The sequence below is a fragment of the Pongo abelii genome, chromosome X, assembly GCF_028885655.2.
Source record: "Pongo abelii isolate AG06213 chromosome X, NHGRI_mPonAbe1-v2.0_pri, whole genome shotgun sequence".
NCBI classification, from domain to species: Eukaryota; Metazoa; Chordata; class Mammalia; order Primates; family Hominidae; genus Pongo; species Pongo abelii.
In genome coordinates this window covers 25,363,519-25,376,844 of record NC_072008.2, presented here as the reverse complement: position 1 = coordinate 25,376,844, position 13,326 = coordinate 25,363,519, and positions in this window count along the sequence as shown.

Sequence of the window (13,326 nt, the reverse complement as noted above, 5' to 3'; positions counted from 1 at the left end):
TACTTCCATCAGCCGTGAAAGTCCAATGCAATCCACTCGATTTCTGCTTACTAGGGGTTTATGTTTCCAGGGTTCCTCTAGCCCTAATTTCCATATTTTGTCTCTATTTCTTGCCACATCAAACTGGACAGGGACAGGGGACTCAACCCCTTCACCTCCTCCTGCCAGAAGTTCACTCGGTAGATTAGTATATTTTATACTCATGGTCATCTACTCCCCCTTTTTCTTCTGCCACCTCTGCTCCTCCCCACTCCCTTCAAGATTGCCCTCATTCATTTGTTCAATCATTCAGTAAATATCCACTATGCTGGCAATACAAGAGTGACCAACATAGGCAAATGCCTGCCCTCATGTAGTTTACATTCTAGTGGAGGACACAGAAAATAATTATCAAATATATAATGTCAAGTAGTTTATTAGTTACCCAGGGCTGCTGTAACAAATTACCACAAACTGTGTGGCTTAAAACAACAGAAATTTTTTCTTGCACAAGCTGAAAGTCCAAAATCAAGATGTCAGCAGGGCCGTGTTCCCTCTGAAGGCTCTAAGGAAGAATTCTTCCTTGCTTCTTCTACCATCTGGTGGTGTCCTACAATTTTCTTGGCATTCTTTGGCTTATTGCAGCATAACTACAATCTCTGCCTTTATCTTCACATGGCCTTCTTCCCTGTATGTCTCCTCTGCACCACTCTCTCCTTTTAAGGACACCAGTCATTGGATTTAGGGCCCACCCTAACCCAGTATGACCTCATCTTAATTTGACGACATCTGCAAACACCCTATTTTCAAGTAAGATCACATTCACAGGTACCAGAGGTTAGGACTTTATTATGGGGCAAATTCATATGTTGAAATTCTGACCTTCAGTACCTCAGAATATCACTATATTTGAAGAAGGTCTTTAAGGAGGTAATTAAGGTTAAAAGAGGCCATTGGGGTGGGCCCTAATGAAATATGACTGATGTCATTATATGAAGAGGAGATTAGGGCACAGATAGACACAGGGAGAAGATGGCCATCTACAAGCCATGGAGAAAAGTTCAGAAGCAACCAACCCTGCCAACACCTTGATTTTGGCCTTCCTAGTCTCCAGAACTATGAAAAAAATAATTTCTGTTGTTTAAGCTGCCCAGTCTGTGATACTTGTTATGGCAACCTGAGCAAACTGACACATATTTCAACATATCTTTTGGAGAAGGCACCATTCAACCCTCGATAGGCAGTGAGAAGTGCTATGAAAATCAATAAAACAAAGTAGGAAGATAGTAAGAGAGAAAGGGTGGGCAGAGGAATTCAGTTCTCCCCATCTCTAATCCCAGCCTTGCTTACCTAAACTAGCAAAGCGTGCAGCAGAACAAAGAGCTTTTTATATAACTGCATGTACTTTCCATGGAAGATGGTTCGAAAAATAGCAAAAAACTTCTGTTAAATTTAACCTAACATCGCACCTACGGGAACTAGAAAAACAAGAGCAAAGCAACCCCAAAGCTAGCAAAAGTAAAGAAATAACCAAAATCAGAGCAGAACTAAACGAAATGGAGATGAGAGAAACCATACAAAAGATCAACAAAACCAAAAGTTCATTTTATGAAAGAATAAATAAGATTGATAGGCTGCTAGCTAGACCAATAAAGAAAAAAAAGAGAGAAGATCCAAATAAACACAATCAGAAATGACAAAGGGGACATTACCACTGACACCATAGAAATACAAGGAAAAAAAAACCCTCCAAGACTATTATGAACACCTCTATACACACAAACTAGAAAACCTGGAAGGAATGAATAAATTCCTAGAGATATAAAATCTCCCAAGATTGAACTAGGAAGAAATTGAAACTCTGAACAGACTAAAAAATAAGTTCCAAAATTGAATCAGTAATAAAATAAAATAAAAACACCAACAAGAAAAAACCCTGGGCTGAGCGGACTCATAGACAAATTCTACCAGACATACAAAGAAGAGCTGGTACTAATCCTACTGTAAATATTTCAAAAAATTGAGGGGGAGGAATTCCTCACTATCTCATTCTATGAGGCCAGCATCATTCTGATACCAAAACCTGGCAGAGACACACACAAAAAAAGAAAACATCAGGCCAATATCCCTCATGAACATAGATGCAAAAATTCTCAACAACATGCCAGCAAACTGAATCCAGCAGCACATCAAAAAGCTAATCTACTATGATCAATAGGCTTTGTTCCTGTATACAAGATTGGTTCAACATATGTAAGTCAATAAATGTGATTCATTACATAAACAGAATTTAAAATAAAGACCACATGATCATCTCAATAGATGCAGAAAAAGCTTTTAATAAAATTCACTATCCCTCCATATTAAAAACCATCAACAAACCAAACATCAAAGGAACATACCTCAAAGTGCTAAGAGCCATCTTTGACAAACCCACAGCCAACATCGTACTGAATGGGCAGAAGATGGAAGCATTTCCCTTGAGAACTGGCACAAGACAAGGATGCCCACTCTCACCACTCCTATTCAACACAGTACTGGAAGTCCTAGCCAGAGCAGTCAGGCAAGAGAAAGAAATAAAAGTCATCCAAATAGGAAGAGACAAAGTCAAACTATCTCTCTTCACTGACAATATGATTCTAAACTTAGAAAATCCCATAGCCTCTGTACAAAGTCCAAGATCTGATAAACAACTTCAGCAAAGTTTCAGGATACAAAATCAATGCATAAAAATCGCTAGCATTTCTATACACCAATAACATCCAAACCAAGAGCCAAACAAATCAAGAACACAATCTTATTCACAATAGGCACAAAAAGAATAGAATACCTAGGAATACAGCCAACCATGAGGTGAAAGATCTCTGCAATGAGAATTAAAAAGCACTGCTGAAAGAAATCAAAGATGAGAAACAAATGGAAAACCATTCCATGTTCATGGATACAAAGAGTCAATATTCTTAAAATGGCCATACTGCCCAAAGCAACTTGCAGATTCAGTGCTATTCCTATCAAACTACCAATTACATTTTTCACAGAATTAGAAAAAAAACTATTCTAAAATCATTTGGAACCAAAAAAGACCCCAACTAGCCAAAGCAATCCCAAGCAAAAAGAACAAAGCTGGAGGCATCACACTACTCAACTTCAAACTATAATACAAGGCTACTACAGCAACTAAAATAGCATGGTACTGGTACAAAAACATATACATACACCAATGGAGCAAGTCAGAGGACCTAGAAATAAAGCCACACACCTACAACCATCTGATCTTCAACAAAGCCAACGATAACAAGCAATGGGGAGAGGACTCCCTATTTAATAAATGGTGCTGGGATAACTGGCTAGCCATATACAGAAGACGGAAACTGGGTCCCTACCTTTCGCCATATACAAAAATCAACTAAAGATGGATTAAAGACTTAACTGTATAAACTAAAACCATAAAAACCCCAGAAGAAAACCTAGGAAATACCATTCTGGCCATAGGCTCTGGCAAAGACTTAATGATGAATAGTCCAAAAGCAACTGCAACAAAAAGAAAAATTAACAAGTGGGACCTAATTAGACTAAAGAGCTTCTTCACAACAAAAGAAACTATCAACAGAGTAAACAACATACAGAATGGGAGGAAAACAGTAAACAACTTACAGAATGAGAGAAAACATTTTTAAACTATGCATCCAACAAAGGTCTAATATTCAGCACCTATAAGGAACTTAAATAAATTTATAAGAAAAAAAAACCTCATTTAAAAATAGGCAAATGATGCAGCCATGAAAATGAATGTCATTTGCAGCCACATGGATGTGCCTGGAGGCCAGTATCCTAAGTGAATTAATGCAGGAACAGAAAACCAAATACCACATTTTTTCACTTATAAGTGGGAGCTAATCGTTGGGTACTCATGGACATAAAGACGGCAACAATAGACACTGGGAAGGGAGAAAGTGGGGCCAGGGTTAAAAAACCTACCTACTGGGGTCTATGCTCATTACTTTGGTGATGGGATCCATACCCCAAACCTGAACATCATGCAATGTAGCCAAGTGACAAACCTGCACATATATTCCTGAATCTAAAATAAAAGTTGAAAAAACAGTGTATTTGCCCGTTTTCATGCTGCCGATAAAGATATAGCCAACACTGGGCAATTTACAAAAGAAAGAGATTTATTGGACTTAGTTCCACATGGTTGGGGAGGCCTCACAATCATGACAGAAGGCAAGGAGGAGCAAGTCACATCTTACGTGAATGGCAACAGGCAAAGAGAGAGCTTGTGCAGGGAAACTCCCATTTTTAAAACCACCAGATCTCATGAGACCCATTCACTATCAAGAGAACAGCACAGGAAAGACCCACTCCCAGGATTCAGTCATCTCCCACCAGGTCCCTCCCACAATGCATGGGAATTATGGGAGCTACAATATGAGATTTGGGTGGGGACACAGAGCTGAACCATATCAAACAGAAAAAAAAAATTGGCAAAGGACATAAACAGACACTTCTCAAAAGAAGACATACATGTGGCCCATAAGCAATGAAAAATGCTTAACATCACTAATCATTAGAGAAATGCAAATCAAAACCACAATGAGATACCATCTCACTCCAGTAAAAATGGCTATTATTAAAAAGTCAAAAAATAACAGATGCTGGCAAGATTGTAGAGAAAAGGGAAGGCTCATACACTGCTGGTGGGAGTGTAAATTAGTTCAGCCACTGTGGAAAGCAGTCTGGGGATTTCTCAAAGAACTTAGAACTACCATTCGACCCAGCAATCCCATTACTGTGTATATACCTGAAGGAATACAAATTGTTCTACCATAAAGACACATGCACGTGTATGTTCACTGAAGCACTATTCACAATAGCAAAGACATGGAATCAACCTACATACCCATCAATGGTGGACTGAATGGATAAAGCAAATGTGGTACATATACATCATTAAATACTATGCAGCCATAAAAAAGAATGAGATCATGTCTTTTGCAGCAACGTGGATGGAACTGAAGGCCATTATCATAAGTGAATTAACACAGGAACAGAAAACCAAATACCACATGTTCTCATTCATAAGTGGGAGCTAAACATTGAGTACATATGAACACAAGAAGGGAACAACAGACACCGGGGCCTACATGAGGGTGGAGAGTTGGAGGAGGGTGAGGATTGAAGAACAACCTATCGGGTATTATGCTGATTACCTGGGTGACAATTATCTGTACACCAAACCCCGCAACACACAATTTCCCCATGGAACATACCTGTACATATACCCCTTGAACCTAAAATACAAGCTGGAAAGAAAAAAAAGAACAAATTTTTTTTTCATAAAAAGCAAGTTCTTAAAAATCTTTATAGTTCTCTCATCATTATTCTTAATTTAATGAAAAAATGATGTACCCTATCTTTATTTTCATTGACCTATTGAAGAAAAATATACTTACTTTCCATCCCAGACATGGTCACTTCTGTGGAAAAGAAGCAGTTTATTCTTAGGGTCCAGAGCCACCCCCTAGAAACCTGGCCTGGTAACCAGTGTACTCCAGGCCAATCCAGTGACTCTTCTCCATGAAAATCTGAAAGATAAATCCACACATTTAGTGTAAAAAAGAAAGATCAGATAACCTCATGAAGATTCACAATAGTCGTAAGAAGCTTATGCAGTAATGTCACTAGATGCAAAGAAATGAAAAAGAGAATCAAGCTCTGCTCTACATAAAATGTAGCACATGCACGTGCCAGGTAGCTCCCTGAGTTATGAAATAAAGTGACTATGAACCTGAAAAAAATGTTCTGTTAAATTATATGAACAATTATTGAGCACTTATTGTCAGGCAGTATGTATGATCTTTAATTCCCTGATCTCATTTGATACTTAAAACAACCCTATGAGTTGCATACTACTATTTTCTCCATTTTAAAGATGAGAAAACACAGGTTTAAGAGAACCAAATGGTTAACCCAAGGCCAAATAGCTAGACCCGAGACCCTCTAACTCCAAAATCCCCTTCTCAACCACTATGACATACCACCTTTTCTTTATGTACAGGTTATAAATCAGGACATGTTATGTACAACTGCCCTTTGGAGTCAAGAATTTCTTTCAAAGATAAGAGTTTTGTGTCACTGCATATCAGATACATGGATGACTTGCCACAGCTTTCCTTGCTTTCTATTTTCAAATATAAAATGAATTAATGAAAACACTTAGCGTCCTTTCTTATGAATCTATTTCTTTTAGCCTTGGATAATGACCCAATTACCCATGTATTCTCAAAGTCAAAGTCAGGGCTTCTCCAAAGCCAAGCTCTTTTTCAGAGACTTTGCCCTCCCATGAAGCAAGTGACCACAAGACATAAGTTCTCACCATAGTCTAAACTCTCTTAGGAGCTATCACATGGAGAAGACAGATACCTTCAAAGAAAGTATTTCAATAATCAACTCCATACTCCTAAAGTACATTTATTAAATAGCTTACACTGAAAGAGAAACCCTAATAATGCAGCCCTCCTGGGAGATTCTTCAGCTGATTACATTACTGTGCTGCTGAGGAGGGCTAAAGCAGATCAGGAAACACTAAAATCCCCAGCTTAGAAGGTGCTCTTCGGGAAGCACAAAGCTGGGTCTTCCAAAGGAAGACAAGTTACTCCAGAAACAAGAGAAAACAGAAGTCCTATATCAAAGACCTTGAAAATGGCCCAACCATTGTGAAAGATAATAGTCATAATTAAACAAAAGGAAAGGAGTACATTGGCAGAGAAACCCATGCTGCAAAGTGATGGAACACTAGTCACAGATTCAAACTGGAGACTGGGAAGAAGGACCTCCATCCCAAACCTTCCCACTGAGTAACATTTATAGCTATTACTTTCTTGCTGTTTGTAGCAAGCCTTTACAGATGTCTTGAGAACATATCTAATATAAAAAGGCACCTGTTGTTTTGCCTTCTTACTGCTAAGCTATTGATATTTTAGGAGAGTAATTGAACTTCTCAGTACTAACTTGTTTTCTCCATGAACTAGTATCCCCTGAAGGTAAGTGAATTTTCAGGGCATACACGAAAAGTAACCATAAATCCAGTGCCTAAATGGCATTTGTAGTTTATCAGCCTTTGAGGGAGAAGGAGGCAGCCTAGCTGTAAAGCATTTCCTCTAGTTTAAATTCGTCCTTGCCTCATCTTATGCACACATGCATGTGCACATCTTGCAACTTGGCATTTTTTAAGAAAGAGGACAAAAAAGGGGATTTATTTTTGCAAATTAACCAGCAATATTTCTCCAAGAGAACTGCCGTGATCTGTTTGCCTGCATTGAAAAGTTGCTTTCATCCCACACAGTCCAGCTGTTATTCTCAGGTTGCTGAAATAATGAGCAATATTAAATAACAGAGTTGAAATCAGCCACCAAGACTCATGACCACATTTGGTCCTATGCAAATTAGAGCCTCATTCAGAAGGGTGGTTTGCTTTTCCACCAGTGTTCCCCTTTCAGCTCTATCAGGTTATTAGAACAGCTGGGGAATGCATGGGTCAGCACTCCCTCCAGCACTAACCACCAGGAGAGAAAAATCACAGTCTTAAACCTCTCTCATGTTTTCCTTCATGCCTCAGCTGCAAAGTGGCCAGCGTCTGAGTTAATAGAATAGCACCTCTTAAAGATTATACCTTTCATCCAGACATACCACTATTAAGAGTCCCGCCCTCCTTCTAGCCATGTGACCAGTTCCCTTGTCACAGTGAGTTCACTGCATCCATTCAGCAACTGTATATCTTAAGCACCTATTATGTGGCAGGCCCTGTGCTATAGGTTAGGGCTAACCATGTTATCATCATTCTAACCAAGCAGTCCCTGACCTCACAGAGCGTACCTTTTAATTGGGAGACGGTCAGCGAGACAAGTAACCACAACAACATGGATATGGTAAAGAAGGTAACAGTGGCCACGGAAGCACATACCTGGGGCACTTAACCTCTTCTAGTTCACTATAGAAGTCAGGCTTTTTAAAGGATGTGGCATCTAAATTGAGACCTGAAAAATGAGTGGGAATCATAAGATGAATGGGGCAAGAAGAATGGTCCAGGCAGAGGTAATGACACAGGCAAAAGTTCAGCGAAGGAGCACATGGTAGGTTGCAGTAATTAAAAGAAGTTCAACATAGCTGAAGCATGAAGTTGAAATGTGCCATGGGTTAATATACTTCTTTTAATAGCTCATTCTCCCACTCTCTATAGCAAGTTATTTCCTCAAACTTCAGAGGGTCTTCTAATCCAACACCCATTACCCACCCCATCTAACTCTGAGAATGTGACCACACCCAATATCTTACAGACAAAATAGAAATCACCAGACAAGAGTGCCCTCAACTTTCTGCTACCATGCATAGAAACCTATGTATATCTGTGTCCATCCCAAGTGCTTTCCCCAGCCCAATCTTTTACATGAGGGTTGAGGTGTGCCTCCCATGTAAAGCTAATTCCTTGATGCTTTGGATCTTATTTTGCCCTAGGCCTCTCTGGAATCTTACTTTTTCATTATTCCTTATATATCCACACCCCCCATAGACCATTCTCATGAGTTTTAAACATTCCCATTTAATAAAACCCTCCTTCTATCCCATATCCTCCAAGTAAATAGTGGCCTATCTCCATCATCTGCTTCATAGAAAAACTTCTCCCAAGAGTTATCTATATTTGTGACCTCCATTTGCCCACCTCCTAGTCATTCTCCCGTTCATTCTAATCTAGTTACCACATCTGCACTCCACTGTGTGCTTCACACTAAAGTCACCAATGACATCCTTGTTACTAAACCCAAACACAAAAAGGACATTTTTTAGTCTTCATCTTCTTTGTTGTCTCAGGGACATCTGACACTGTGATCCAATCAAATTTTTTAACAATCTTTTTCCTTGACTTCCATGACATATTCCCTTTTCCTAGTTTTCCTCCTACACTTCTGTTCAGTCCTTCTAAGTATCCTTTTCATAGTGTATCCTTCACGAAGCCATTAAATGCCTGAGTTCTTCAAGACTTGGTTTTGGGCCCCCTTCTCTTCCCAACATAAAATCATTACACCCTATGTAAAATCACAACCATGACTTTGCTACCTTTATGTATATAATTCATAAATTTATATATCCAGCCAAAAGCTCTCATGCAGGTTCCAAGGCTGTTTATACATCCATCTGCCTACTTAGGTGTCGCAAATGTACTTCAAACTCTGCATGTCCAACACTGAACTCATAACCTTCCATGCCCTTCCTTCCACACGCAAACACACATTTAAAAATAGTCCTTTTCAAGCACTTCCTATCTCAACAAATGATACCACCGTCCATCCATTTTCTCAAATCAGAATTATACAAATCATCTTTTATTTTTTTTTTCTTTTTTTTTCTTTTATTATTATTATTATTATTATTATTATTATACTTTAGGTTTTATGGTACATGTGCCCAATGTGCAGGTAAGTTACATATGTATACATGTGCCATGCTGGTGCGCTGCACCCACCAACTCGTCATCTAGCATTAGGTATATCTCCCAATGCTATCCCTCCCCCCTCCCCCCAACCCACAACAGTCCCCGAAGTGTGATGTTCCCCTTCCTGTGTCCATGTGTTCTCATTGTTCAATTCCCACCTATGAGTGAGAATATGCGGTGTTTGGTTTTTTGTTCTTGCGATAGTTTACTGAGAATGATTACAAATCATCTTTTATATTTCTCCTTCATTCCCTGCTTCCAGTTTATCACTGAGTCCAGTTAATTTTGCCTCCATGTCTCTTGAACCTATACTTTTCATTTCCACGCCACGTTCTTAATCCAAGTTATCCACCTGTTAACTAGACTACTACAATGATCTACACATAAACCTCTCTGCATCCCTTCTTACCTTGCTCAATAGATTTGAGTTTTCAAAACACAAATCAGGACTTCCAGTGCTGACCAAGATAGAACAAGCCTTCTACAGTGTCTCCCTCCCAGTGATTACAACAAAATATTCTAGGTATAAAAGGCAACTGCCTAAAGACCCTGCAAAGTAAATAAGAGTAGGAAAATTTAGAAGAGAAGTTACAAAGAATGTTTAGGATCAATAATAAGCTTTTGCTTAAACTTTCCAAAGTATCAGATAGGGATCAACTTATGGAAAGAGTACTTTGGTGAGATCAAAACAATTATAAGACAATGTTTAAATCCTCTCAAGGTCTTTCCAAAAGCTGAAAATGAAAAGTAGACTTTTAATCTAACCATAAGAAGTGATGAAGAGAGAGGCCAGGCATGGTGGCTCACGCCTATCATCCCAGCACTTTGGGAAGCCAAGGCAGGTGGATCACCTAAGGTCAGGAGTTCAAGACCAGCGTGACCAACATGGTGAAACCCCATCTCTACAAAAATACAAAAATTAGTCAGGTATGATGGTGGGTGCCTGTAATCCCAGCTACTCGGGAGGCTGAGGCGGGAGAATCGCTTGAACTCAGGAGATGGAGGTTGCAGGGAGCCGAGATCACACCATTGCACTCCAGCCTGGGCAACAAAGCGAGACTCTGTCTCAAAAAAAAAAAAAAAAAAAGAAGAAGAAGAAGAAGTTATGAAGAGAGAAATCCTAACAGAAGTACAAATTTTAATGAGCAAATCTCTAGAGATATAGGTCCCATTTACTGTTTCCTTGGTTACCACTAAAGATTGGTGGAAGACATTTGGAATAGGAAAGACGTGACAAGACAAGATTGAATTTACCTCAGATACAGTTATGCAGACACTGTCAATTTCATGGTGCTGCCCTTCCCAATCTATATATTTCACCAATGCACAAATGACTTAAAAGAAAGGTGCATAAAAATTGGCTTCCATATTGCACCACCAAAAATACTAGATAGCTATAAATTAATACAGATTATCATCTCATCTGATTTCCTAATATTTGCCTCCCAAGGCACTTTAGAGGATCAATGATTTTTCAATTCCTTAAATCATTTCTACTAGCACTATTGTTTAAGACAACTTGCTAGAAGCTTAAATCTGCCATGTTCCTTTCCTTGATGAAAATGTAAATTTTTCCCAACATATGGATTTTATCATTGTAAAAGCAGAGCATACTGCCTGGCATTCTGTATGGCTCTAAGTCACACTGTGTGATGGGAATTTTAAAGAGAGATGCCACCACTTTGCCCATCATTATCATTTCTCCTTTCTGATGGTCCTGGCCAGTGCATCAGATCACACCTGGAAAACACCAAAGGTACTTGCCATTCTTTTAAGATTTCATGATTAGGAGCCCATGTGACAGACAGCACTATGACACTGTGGATAACTGAATTGTTGAATTTGGAGGTGGAATTGAATGTTGATTAGTGTCTGTTTCCTCTTTGGGAGAAGAAAGATGATGCTAAGGTGTTCTTTTTCCTGACTTTCCCAGAAAGATGAGAGAAAAGGAAGCCTTGTCATAGCTAACGACTCTCTCAGCTCCATTACTCCTGGCCTAGCATCTAAGAGAGGTAAATGATTTCACTGATTAGAAAATGAATCTTGAAAATGCAAGACCTGCACAGAATACTGGCCCAGAATTGCACAGGTATTTGAATTGATGCTGAAAAATAAATTCATTTAAAATTACCACCAGTGAAAATGTACTATTAATGATATGTATTTTGATCCAATGATCATCACTGATAAGATTAGTATTCTTTCATGGTGCTAAATTCAAGAATTGTTTAGGTATTTAAATATGCACATTTTAAAAAATTAGGAATCTAGCTCCATTCACATCAATCCATAGGGAAAGATACACCTTATTTCTAAAGACAAGCTCCTTTTTTGGTTGAGGAAGTCATATCTTAATAGTATAACAAAGTTGAAGAGAATCTGGAAGAGTGAAATGTTAACAGTGATGGCCATACTGACATTTCTGTAATATATTGGATGTGATAATATGGGGAATTAGTTGCTCCCTGGGTATAAGGTAGACATTTTGAGAGGTGTATTGACTTGTTCAGTCTACTAGTGTACCATTTAGTAAATTTCATCTCCAAGGCATTAAATAGCATCATAACGGTCAGGAACAAAGTTAAGAAAATGGGAAATACCTTATATACTGTGCTGAGAGTAGTTCAATCACCCCATGAAATCTGGCCCAATGATTATTTAATCCAGTGTACTGAGAATTACTAATCTGATACATAAAATGTGTGCAACATACCTCTGTCTTTACTGCAGTGGAACAAACATTTCCTTTAATAGACACTCCCACATAATACCTAAGAAAGACATTAGACCACAAATGCTGAATAAAAGATAGTTAAAACTGATGGATTCTGTCTCTGTCTCATCTCTATCCCTGTTGTCTTTTGTCTTCCTCCCTTTGTGGAGGAAGCTATAGAACTCTTTCCTCTGGATTTCCTCATTGAGGACCTAGCCCCAAAGGAAGAACCATGTACAAACACCACTGAACAAATATGGACACAGAAACTCAGCGGGATGCCAAGAGCAGTCATGCTGCTTGCTCTCATTAAAGCTATTATGTATCCATTGAGACAGATGTCAAATCATGGTTATTTCATGGTTTACTATGAATGTCAAATAACATAAAGATAAAATATAGCTCAGCTAAATAAAGAAGGTGATAGAAAGGAGTAAAATTACAAATAAATTTGTGACAGTTTTGATGCCAGAGTTATATGGATGTCCAAAGATAAGGGTTCAGATAAGAAAATCAATGCTAGCAATAGAGTTGTAAAGTCACACTTCTTATATAAGATGGGATTCCCATTTTCAATCCCATCATTTATCAAATGAGGAAACTGAGGCTCAGAGGAGCAAAACAACTTGCTCAAAGTCACACTGATTATCAGTTACAGTGATAGGACTAGAAACCCATATTAGTTGTGTCTTTTCCTCTTTAGCATTATATGATGGCAATGAAATGCACAAATTGAGGAAATTCGCTCCTGGCCCTGGAGAAGCTGAGTCTTTCTTCTGACAGAGTTTGAAGACCTTGGACTCCTTCAACATCACTGTCCTATACCAGAAAAAGTCATATATTATGTACAAAACACATCTCTATTTACATATAATCTTTAAAACACAAGTCTAGTACGTTAGTAAATTCCCTGAAATGAACTCAACTTCCTGCGTGAGACAATGTAGTTTTATGGCTTTGTTGCTGTACTGTGTATTTAGTCCAGGAAAACAAGCAAAATAATACTGCCCTGTGAAAAGACCCACCAGACTGTATTATCTAATACTCCTGACAGATGATACTCATTTTTGCAAGTGGCATCTCTCCAATAATGCAGATCTCAAAGAATGTCTCAACTGTGCTCAATCATTGCATCTCCTTC